Source organism: Musa acuminata, chromosome BXJ3-4, assembly GCF_036884655.1.
Source record: "Musa acuminata AAA Group cultivar baxijiao chromosome BXJ3-4, Cavendish_Baxijiao_AAA, whole genome shotgun sequence".
Classification (NCBI taxonomy): Eukaryota; Viridiplantae; Streptophyta; class Magnoliopsida; order Zingiberales; family Musaceae; genus Musa; species Musa acuminata.
In genome coordinates this window covers 29094379-29106870 of record NC_088352.1, presented here as the reverse complement: position 1 = coordinate 29106870, position 12492 = coordinate 29094379, and positions in this window count along the sequence as shown.

The window sequence follows — 12492 nt, the reverse complement described above, 5'->3', positions numbered from 1 at the left end:
GTTAGGATCAAGAGCGATACTAAGAGGCGGGGTGAATTAGTGCAGCGAAAAATTATCAATTTCAAAAGTATTCATTTCGATTAAAGCTGATTCTGACGAAAGTCGTTTCGTAAATATTTTAACTTGAAAGCGTATGGAAGTGTAGAGAAGGCAGTAAGAAGGTAAAGTAACTTGCAATAAAGATAAACTGTTCAAAATGAAATGCAAAATAGAATTTAGAGTGGTTCGGTCGTTGTGACCGACATCGACTTTTGGATTCCTCCTCCGTCGAGGTCACCGGTATCCACTAATGGCCTTCCTTCAATAGGCGAAGACCAACCACCTTTTACAGCGCTTTCTCCTTTTCATGAGTTTAGGAGAGAACCCTTACAAGTCTCACACGTCTCTTGAATGATCTCAAAACTTAAAAAGGGAGGAGGATGACTCTAGCACTTATTTACAACACTTTTACACCCCAATAACTTAAGATTATCTCAATACTTTCGTGCCATTTCATGCAGAAAAGTGTGGGGTATTTATAGGCCCCAATAGCTTAAAAAATGGAGCTAAAAAGTGTTTCATTCCGGATTTTCGGGTTACTAGTGGTACCACCGCCTGACACCTAACACTAGGCGGTCCCACCGCCTAACAAGAGTGATACCACCACTGGTAGCATTTACTACTAGTGGTACCACCACCCAGTCTAGGCAGTATAACCGCCCAGACCACTTGGGAGACTGTCTCCCAAGCGATGCCACCGTCGGCTATGTTTTCAGGGGCTGAATAGGCTGTTCAATCCGGCTCATTTCAGCCCTATTAAGGGCCCAGTTGGGTCCTAATTAAGTTAGTAGGATTACCTCTCAATTCTAACTTAATCTACTATCTAACTACAATTACTAAGACATAATTTAAGGCGCTCTTGTTTCGGTACGTCAATTGCTCTTCCTGTGAGCTTCCAGCGATCTTCCGATGAACTCTCGACAATGTTTCGGTGGACTCTCGGCAAGCTCCTGGACTTTACGATAATCTTCTTGGTGAGTTCCGATAAGCTTCTTTGATAAGCTCTCGAACTTCTCAGTTGGTTCCGACAGAACTTCCGATGAACATCCGGACTTTCGACACGAGATCTTGATCTTGACTTCGGCACAACACCTGCTTTATGTCTTACTATTATCATAGTAAATCTTGCACACTTTTCTCAATATATAGATTATATCAAATAATTTACAATTGACTTCATCATCAAAATCTGAGATTCAACCATCTCTCCCTTTTTTATGATGATAATCAATTGATGACGGAGTTAATCTTGACTCCTCCTATCTATATGTCATATTTGAGAAAAGACATTCTTGAATTCAAGGCCTTTGAATTCAAGAATCAAACTGATAAGTTAAGTTCATTAAACTTATCAACATGCACATCATGATTCCTATCATGATTTAACATTCTCAAAATACGATACCAAGTATTTATCAAAATGATGTCAAGGCATGACATTCATTTTCAAGTATGATATTTTAAATATAAAGGATGATAAAGATAGCAATTTATCATTCTATGGCAAGATATCAATTATAAAATAGCAAGTTAAGCTCTAGATATCTTATCATAATAAAAGAAATTTATCAAGCAAATATTTCAAGTATATATGATGAAATACATTGTATACATTTGTCATCAATTTATCACATTTTGGTATTATTTCTTCCCCTTTGTCATCAACAAAAACGAGAACAATTCAACAATGCAAGTGTGGTAAAAAAAAAATCAAGCAAGTTTCACACTCAAATGTTAAGAATCCGATATTGCATCATGAATGATTAAAAATTCTCAATATTCAATAGAGATCATCATAGAAATTTTCAGCATCAAAGTAAGTACAATATTGCATCATTGTATGATAACATGCTCATCATCTAAAGAGATCACAACATCATAGAAATTTTTAACATCAAAGCACAGAATTTCAACATCAAAGTAAGCAACATTTAAGTTTACATCATAATGGTAAACAACATAAGATTACAACATTAAAGTAAGCAGAATAAAGGAGAGGGATTTCGTTCACTTCTCCCCCTTTGTCATCAGCAAAAAGACATACACAACTACTCAGGTGGTGGCAAGTCAAAATTTCTAAACAAAGTATTGAGTTGTTGATGAATCTACTACAACTCAGTTAAAATTTGATATTGACGTTATTCAAGTCAATCTTAACATTGTTCAAATCGATCCATTCGAGTTCCTATTCCGTTGATAGATAAGGGAGATGCTTGCTCTACTGAAGGTGTTGCCTCAAAGGGACCAGATGAAGGAGATTGATTATCCCTAAAAATTGATATTTTAGGTTTGGGTTCAGGTGGGATAGGATCAGTCCTTCTAGGTAGTCTAGTCCATATCCCATTTCTGAATATACACCTCAACCGTCGAAGTAGGTTTCTATTTATGACATTGAATCTATCTAGTTTCATAATTTCTTCATCATGTGGGATAGCTATGTCATAAGCATGGATTAGTTTTGTGATTAGGCCACCATATGAAAGCATCATATCATTTTTTAATAGTTCAAGCATATTTTATTGGATTAGATAACTAAAACAATTGTTATTTACTTTTATAATCCAATACATTGTACCTAATTCCATTTAGCTTACTTCATCATGATGATATTATTTTGGAATAATAATACTTATCAAGATGTGATGAAGTATTTTGGTGCTTAAAGGTAGTAAGTGTTCACAGCTTTTTGGAACAGTAGTTAAGTTAGGATCACCAAAAATCGTTTTTAAGGTATCGGTATAAGTAGCCCCAACTATTTCTTCATCCCATTATCCTCTAAAATAACACGCTTTTTCTTTCTCTGTAATTCCTATGAGGTTGCAAATCATGCTATCCGTAATGGGTATATGATCTCCTAAGAGATAGGTTGATATCCTTTAGTTTTCATCTACATGTAAATTGTTATAAAATAGCCTAACAAGCCTAGGGTAGATGGGTTCACTTATTTGAAGGATTTGGAGAATATCTAGATTAACAAACCATTGAATGGGTTCTAAATCACTTAAGTCCTCTAAATTAGCATATTTACCCTTATGAACATTCCTAGATTCTATGGATGAAACTTTAAGGGCATGTTGATTAGAATCGAAAAGTAAGGAGTTATAATTTTCATCTAATCTCCTCTTCCCTTTGTCCTTAGAGGATCTTCTAGAACTCATGGAGACTACAATTATAAAGACAAATAAGGAGCAAGAACAAGTAATACAAAGGAGAATCAATTTGGTGTAGAAATTACCTTAGTAGTTTTTTTCTTCTAGTGATCTCCAAAAGGATGTCGGAGATTGATCCTTAATTTAGTAGGAGATGGGTATTTTGGAGTAGCTAGAGGGAGAGCAAGAGATTTGGTGCTGTTTGGAGAAGTGCAGAATGGGTTGGGGTCGGTTCTACCGTCGGCCCTAACTTGCCCTTTATAAGGGGCAGGTTGTAGGCGGTGGCACCGCTAGCTGGGCGGTGCTACCGCCTGCCACCCGTGACAACTGGCGGTGCTACTGTCAGCTGGGCGGTGCCACTGCCTATAGGTAGTGAGGACTGCTTACATTGTTGTGTGGAGCTGTCATGGTGTGATTCCAACTTGCAAAATTTTTATTGTTATGAACCACACAACCTTATTTTCATCATCATATAAAATTTACATCATAAGAGGAGAAGATTCATACTCAAACATTATATAAAACTCATATTGAAAAATGCATACCATAAGTTCATGATTCATCATATAAAACTCGTATGGGAAAATGTATACGACTCATTGTGCATACTATAAGATCATGATTTAAGTGAGTGATCCAAAAAATCAAGAAAGTCCGAAAATGAAATTTAACAAATTTATGCATTCGGACAATTTAACATCCATAATTCCCTTCTAATGAAATCAAATTATTCTTCATTTAAGGGTTTTATAAAGATATCAGCCAATTGATGTATCGTATCAATAAACTCTAAGATTACATCATAATTATTACTAAGATCTCATATGAAGTGATGCCTAATATCAATGTATTTGGTTCTAAAGTGTTGAATATGATTTTTTTTAAACATATTGCACTTGTATTGTCATATTTTACAGGAATATTCTTAAGATAAATCTTATAATCTTCTAATATATTTTTCATCCAAATAACTTGTGCACAGCATGCACTAGCTGCAATTTATTCGGCTTCGGTTGTGGATAGTGCAACCAAGTTTTGTTTCTTAGAGGACCAAGAGATAAGTACGTGTCCTAAAAATTAAAACGTTCCGAATGTGTTTTTCTATCTATTCTATATCCAGCAAAATCCGCATCAGCATAAGCAATTAGTCAAAGTTCTCGGATTTTGGATACCATATTCTTATATTTGTGGTTCCTTTAAGATATCTATGTATTCTTTTGATTGCTTTAAGATGAAATAGTTTAGGATTAGATTGAAATCTAGCACAAAGTCCTACGCTAAACATGATGTCCGATCTAGTTGCGGTGAGGTATAGTAAACTACCTATCATACCCTTATAAGCTTTTTGATCAAAGCTTTCTCCACTTTTGTCAATGTCTAACTTAGTAGAAGTACTCATAGGATTGTTGATAGCTTTTGAACTATCCATATTAAATCATTTTAACAAGTCTAAAGCATATTTTGTTTGATTAAGAAAAATACCATTGCTAAGTTGTTTAATTTGTAAGCCGAAAAAGAAGATTAGTTCCCCTATTAGGCTCATTTCAAACTCTAAACTCATACTTTTAGCAAATGACTCACATAAAAATTCATTCGTGGAACCAAAAATAATGTCATCAATATAAATTTAAACAATAAGAAATTTATTTTTAAAATTTTTAATAAACAATGTAATATCGACCTTGCCTTTAGAGAAATTACTTTGAATAAGAAATGAGCTAAGTCTCTCATACCAAGCCCTTGGGGCTTGTTTCAATCCATAGAGAGCTTTAGTCAATTTAAAAACATGATTAGGAAAATTATCATTCTCAAATCCGGGAGGTTATTCAACATAAACTTCTTCAGAAATAAAGTCATTAAGAAAAGCACTTTTAACATCCATTTGAAATAACTTAAAATTATTACTACTAGCATAGGCAAGGAGCATCCTTATGATTTATAATCGTGCCATAAGAGTGAAAGTCTCTTTATATTATAATCGATACATTCTTCTTTGTTGAAACCTTTGGCCATTAATCTAGCCTTGTTTCTAACCACAAAATCAAGTTCATCTTGCTTATTTCTAAATACCCATTTAGTACCAATAACTAAATGGTCATTTGGCATCGGAACAAGCTTCCACACCTCATTTCTCTCAAATTAATTTAACTCTTCTTGCATTGCGATGACCTATGAATTATCTTTTAAGGCCTCGTCATTATATTTAGGTTCAATTTGGGGGAGAAAAGTGGCGTTGGCACAAAAATTCTTAAGAGTAGAACGAGTTTGAACCCCTTTTGATTTGTCTCCTAAGATTAGATCCTTAGGATGAGCATCTACATGTTAGGATCGAGAGCACTAAGAGGGGGGGGGGTGAATTAGTGCAGCGGAAATCTTACAGCGATTAAAAACCAAAAGCTGCGTTCGTTCAAAAACTATTATGATGCAAAAGCAAATTCTCAGTTTGTATCTAAGTGCAGTTTGCGTCTAAGCGCAGATTGCGTCTAAGCGTAGTTTTGCGTCTAAGCGCAGTTTACGTCTAAACTCAGATTTACGTCTAAACGCAGTTTTACGTCTAAACGCAGATTTACGTCTAAACGCAGATTTACGTCTAAACGCAGATTTACGTCTAAACGCAGTTTTACGTCTAAACGCAGATTTACGTCTAAACTCAGATTTACGTCTTAAACTCAGATTTACGTCTAAATGCAGATTTACGTCTAAACGCAGTTTTACGTCTAGACGCAGATTTACGTCTAAACTTTGAAACTTGTTTGTATACTCGCAGAAGGCAGTATGCAGTTGAAATCAAGACGTAAACGTGAACTGAGATCTGATGATTGAGCGAGGAAAGCCGATTTACGTCTAAATGCAGTTTAACGTCTAAATGCTGAAACTCGTTCGTAAAATCGTAGAGGAAAGTTTGCAGTTATCAATAGGATCAAAATGTAAGTGTAAACTGCAAAGAAGCTCGTTCGTAAAAGCACGGAAGACAGTTCTGCAGAATCAAACGTAAACGTAAACAGTAATGTATGAAAATACGAATTTACGTCTGAATGCAGATTCGGAAGAACAGCACTTAGAACTTGTTCGTGAAAGCGCAGAGAGCAGTAGTGATGAAGGAGGTTTGCAGTAATGATAAAGTGCTCGAAAATAAACGCAAACCAGAGATTTAGAGTGGTTCGGTCAGCCTTGACCTACTCCACTTTTGGCTTCCTCCACCGACGAGGTTGCCGACGTCAACTAGGTGCCTTCCTTCAATGGGCGAAGGCTAACTGCCCTTTTACAATTTCTCTCCTTTTGACAGGCTTAGGAGACAACCTTTACAAACCTTTCTCTCCTCACTTTACAATTGAAAACTTGAAGAACAGAAGGAGGAGACTTAAAGGCTTTACAACACTTTTGAGCTTCTTAGAATCACAGAAAAGATCAAGATTTCGGTGTAGGTCTGTTTCTTTTCAGTGCTGAATGGGTGGGGTATTTATAGGCCCCAACCCAATTCAAAATTCGAGCTCAAAACGATCAAATCGATCAAATCCCAGAATTCTGGGATCAGGCGGTTGCACCTCTTGACTGGAGAGGTGGCACCGCCTGGCAGAGCTCGAAGACTGAGCTCAGGCGATTGCTCCTCTCTGCCAGAGCTCAAAGACTGAGCTCGATGGTTGCATCACCTGGCAGAGCTCGAAGACTGAGCTCGGTGGATGCATCACCTGGCAGAGCTCGAAATCTGAGCTCGGTGGTTGCATCACCTGGCAGAGCTCGAAACTGAGCTCAGGCTGATGCACCTCTCTGCCAGAGCTCGAAGACTGAGCTTGGTGGTTGCATCACCTGGTAGAGCTCGAGACTGAGCTCAGGCTGATGCACCTCTCTGCCAGAGCTCGAAGACTGAGCTCGGTGGTTGCATCGCCTGGCAGAGCTCGAAACTTGAGCTCTGGCGGTGCTACCTCTTGGCTGGGGCGGTTGCACCTCCCAGCCTCGCACCCCTGGCGGTTGCACCTCCTGGCTGGGGCGGTTGCACCGCCTGGTGCAATCAGGGTCCGAATGGTTCGCTCCATTCGGCCCAATTTGAATCTTTTCAGGGGCCCAATTGCCCCAAGATTAAGCTAATGGGTTCACCTCCCATTTTCATGCTTAATCATCATGCTAACTACGATTAACTCTAAGACAACTTCTGCAGCTTTGCTCCGATGCGTCAATCGCTTCTTCCGGCGAGTTTCCGGCCAACTTCCGTCGATCATCCGATAAACCCTCGGTGATCCTTCTGCGGACATCCGGCATACTCCTGGACTTTGCGACGATCCACTTGGCGAGTTCCGACGAGCTTCGCTTGGCAAGTTTCTGGACTTCTCGGATCTGTTCTCGCTGAACCTCCGACGACCGTCCGAACTTCCGTCGAACTCTCGAACTCCCAACGTGATCATGATCTTGACTCCGGCGCAACTCCTGCTGCTTGTCTAACTTTCATCGTAGTTAATCCTGCACAACAAAACAAAACTTCGATCGAGACAATTAATCCTAACCAAGTTGTCCGACATGTCATTGGTCCCTCGACGCTTCGTCCGATTCTTCGGCGCATCGTCCTCTTCTGCAGCCTATTGCCCAATCGGCCAGTCGACTCCGCAACTCCGATATCCTTGGCACAATACCCGCTCTTCTTGGCCCGATGCTCGAGTCCACGGCCCGAAGCCTTCTGTCGATACGTCGACCGATCCACCGGCCCGACGTCCAATCTTCTGACATGTTCCTTCGGCACAACATGATTTTCCTACTTTAATTGTCTCATCCTGATCGAAGCATCCTGCGTCACTCAAAACGCAGATTAAATCATAAACATATATCAAGTAGTTTCATCATCAAAATACGAGATTCAACACTACATACTTCCAATCCTTGGGTAAGGATGTTTCGGAAGAAGATGCATCTAAGTTGCTAGATGGAGAAAGGGTTTCATTTAAATTCAAAGCATCAAAATTAACATCAGCATCAAAATCATTTTTCTTAACTTCAGAAACTTCATTAAAAACAACATGAATAAATTCTTTTATAATCAAAGTTCTTTTGTTAAAGATACTAAATGCTTTAGAAACAAAAGAATAACTAAGAAAAATGCCTTCGTTAGATTTTGCATCAAACTTTCCTAAAGCATCTTTTTCATTCAATATAAAATATTTACAACCGAAAACTTTAAAGTATGAAACGTTGGGTTTTTTGTTGTTCCACAACTCATAGGAAGTTTTGGAAAGTAGTGATCATATTAGAACCCTATTCATAACATAACATGTCGTATTTACGGCTTCGGCCCAAAAATATTTGGGTAGGTTATGTTCATTTAAAATGGTTCTTGCCATTTCTTATAAGTTTCTATTCTTTCTTTCTACTACTCTATTTTGTTAAGGATTTCTTGGAGTTGAGAAGTTATGGTTGTATCCATTAGATTCACAAAATTCTTGGAAATCACGGTTTTGAAATTCACCATTGTGATCACTTCGAATTGATAAAATCATAAAACCTTTTTCATTTTTGAACAAGTTTACAAAACTTAGAGAAATACCTAAAGCAATCACTTTTGTGTGCCAAAAAGTAAGTTCATGTGTATCTACTATAATCATCCATGTTAACAAAGGCGTATTTGCTACCTCTTAGGCTTGATGTAGCAATTGGTCCAAACAAGTCCAGATAGATCAATTGCAATGGTCTAGAGGTACTTATTTGGTTCTTTGATTTAAAACTACTTTTTATTTATTTTCCTAGTTGACATACATCACACACATTGTATTTAATGAACTTAATGTGAGGAATTCCTCTCACAAGTTCTTTAGATGAGATTTGAGATATTAGTTTCATGCTAGCATGACCTAATCTCCTATACCAAAGCCAAGCATCGTCATTTAAAATTGAAAAACATATTTTATTACAAAGATCATTAATATCGATAGTGTATATATTATTTTATTTCAGAGCAATCATAGATATATTTTTTTATAGTTTTTCAATAATGCAAGCATTAGATTCAAATCTAATGATGTATCCTTTATCACATATTTGACCAATGCTCAAAAGGTTATGCTTTAAGCCATCAACTAACAACACAACTTTAATAAAAAAGTTAGATGTGTTACCTATAGTTCATTTACCAATGATTTTACCCTTGTTATCTCCAAAGGTGACATATCTTTCTTCTAAGCTAGTGAGCTTAGAGAATTGAGATGGATCTTCGGTCATATGCCTTGAGCATCTACTATCAAGGTACCATCTCTTACTCTTAGCTTGTGATAGTAAATGATTCTACAAAAAAGGATGATTTTTAGGTACCCATTTGACCTTAGGTGCCTCAAAAATTGATCGACTTAACTTATCATTTTGCATTGAGTTCTTTATAGTTCCTTTAGGAACTCAAATCAATTTTTGTGGACTACACTTCTTAAATGGACAATGATAAGCTACATGTCTAAGTTTACAACAAAAGTTATATTTGTTTTGGGATAAAAAATGCAAGATAGAGCCTTTAACAAAGGTGGTTAGATTTTAGTGAGAGTTACTCACAAATCCAATTCCACTTCTTTTATGAATGTGACCCTTATTGGCAAGGATCATGTTCAAGGACTTGCTACCAACCTCAAATTTTTCTAAGGTTTCTTTGAGTAGCAAGTTTTCCTTTCTAAGTGTTTCTACTTTATGGCATTTCATACATGGAGCTAAACTATCATTGTGCTCAACTTTTAATTTATCAAAATTACTAACAAGAGAAGCATGCTCTTTTTTCAATAATTTATATTTTTTACTAATTAATTTGTATTCATTACATAAATCATGAAAAATATTTAATAGTTTATCAAAGGATAAATTTGCATCAAATGAACTACTCACCTCATCTCCAATAGCCATTAGCGCATAGTGAGCAAATTGCTCGGTGTTAGTTGGCTCCTCTTCTTCGGATGCACTTGAGTCATCCCATGTTACTTTAAGAGTCTTTTTCTTCTTTGGTTACTTCTTCTTGGATTGGGGACATTCGCTCTTGTAATGTACTGGCTTCTTGCATTCATAACATATTACTTGTTCTTTTTTCGGTTCAAATTTATTTTTTGTATCATATCTAAATTTATTCCCTTTTGTGATTTTTTTTAAACTTTCTTGTTAAGAGAGCAAAGTCATCATCAAGGTCCTCATCACTTGAACTTTCTTTCAAGTGGTCTTCTTGGGTTTTTAGTATCATATCCTTCTTGTTCTTTGGACGGTTGTTCTTAAGCTCTTCATAAGCATTACAAGTCATCTCATAGGTCATAAGTGACCTGATTAGTTCTTTAAGAGGAAAATTATTTTGGACTTTGGCCTCTTGAATGGCCGTGACTTTAGGGTCCCAACTCTTTGAAAGGGATCTTAAAATTTTATTAACAAGTTTAAAATTCGAGAACCATTTACCAAGTCCTTTTAGACCATTGACGATATCTGTAAATCGGGTGTACATATCTCCAATGGTCTCACTCGGTTTCATTCGAAATAACTCATAAGTGTGCAGTAAAAGATTAATTTTTTGACTCCTTCACTCAACTAGTGCCTTCATGAGTCACTTTGAATGTGTGCTAAATATCAAAAGTCGTTTCACAAATTGATTTTTGACTCTTTCACTCTACTAGTGCCTTCATGAGTCACTTCGAATGTGTAACAAATATCAAAAGTCGTTTCACAAATTGACACTCGATTAAACTCGTTTTTATCTAATGCACAAAATAGGGCATTCATAGCCTTGGCATTTAAAGTAAAAGTCTTCTTCTCCAACTCATTCCAATCGTTCATTGGAAGAGAACACTTTTGAAAATCATTTTCGATAATGTTTCATAGCTCAAAATCCATTGAAATTAGGAAGATCCTCATTCTAGTCTTCTAATATGTGTAATCCGTCCCATTGAATATGGGCGGACGTATAATTGAATGACCCTCTTAGTTGCCAACAAATGCCATCTCTCTTAGGTTTCAAACCAAATAAGAGTGAATCTTGCTCTGATACCAATTAATAGGATCAAGAGCGGCACTAAGAGGGGGGATGAATTAGTGCAGTGGAAAATTACTAATGTCAAAAGTCTTCGTTTCGATTAAAGCCAATTCCGACAAAAGTCGTTTCATAAATATTTTAACTTGAAAGCGTATGGAAGTGTAGAGAAGGTAGTAAGAAGGTAAAGTAACTTGCAATAAAGATAAACTACTCAAAATGAAATGCAAACTAGAATTTAGAGTGGTTCGGTCGTTGTGACCTACATCCACTTTTGGATTCCTCCTTCATCGAGATCACCGGTGTCCACTAATGACCTTCCTTCAATAGGCGAAGACCAACCACCATTTACAGCGCTTTCTCCTTTTTATGGGTTTAGGAGAGAACCCTTACAAGTCTCACACCTCTTTTGAATAATCTCAAAACTTAAAAAGGGAGGAGGAGGACTCTAGCACTTGTTTACAATACTTTTACACCCCAATAACTCAAGATTATCTTAATACTTTCGTACCCTTTCATGTAGAAAATTGTGGGGTATTTATAGGCCCCAATGGCTTCAAAAATGGAGCTAAAAAGTGTCTCCTCCCGGATTTTCGAGGTACTAGCGGTACCACCACCTCACACCGACACTATGCGGTACCACCGCTGCTAGTCATAGGTGCCAAACAAGCCAATCACGTGAGTGATGGCACGTGTGACTTGATACAGAATCTTTTTGCTTATTATATTTTGGCGTATATCACATTATAACTATTGCATATGTGCATATATATATTGTGATGTCCTTGGATTTGTGCAATGGGAATCGGATCGTGATGAGATCACGATAATGAGATCGATTCACCTTTAAACACATATCCTAAATAATCTCGGTCATAGGTTACTCGAGAGGGACATCGTGATAACCGGATATATTTGTGTGCTGTATACCCGTCCATATGATGGATGCAGCTGGTCTCATAGCTGCTCGTGTAGGGACACTAGGGATACAGTACAGGTGCTCATTGGAGAATGAGTTCACTAATTGATCCGCTTACGGAATGCTGGATGGTTGATGATGCCTTATTGTCAGACAGCGATTCCGTAGTCCTAGTGGTGTATCTGATCCTTAGACTTGAGACACCAAGGATGTCTTGTATGAGTGCTCCACTCTTTGATACCAGACTTATAGGTTTGGCTGTTCCCAGATCTACTACAACTGGTCATTGGGAGTGGTAGTCGACCTTACGAGGGCTATTGAGTGTCGATAGAGAATCATCCACTCTCGGCGTCATGAGAGGACTATCCCATGTGTTCTTGCTCAGACAAATCCCTGGCCAGGGTCATTCGGGTTGAGAG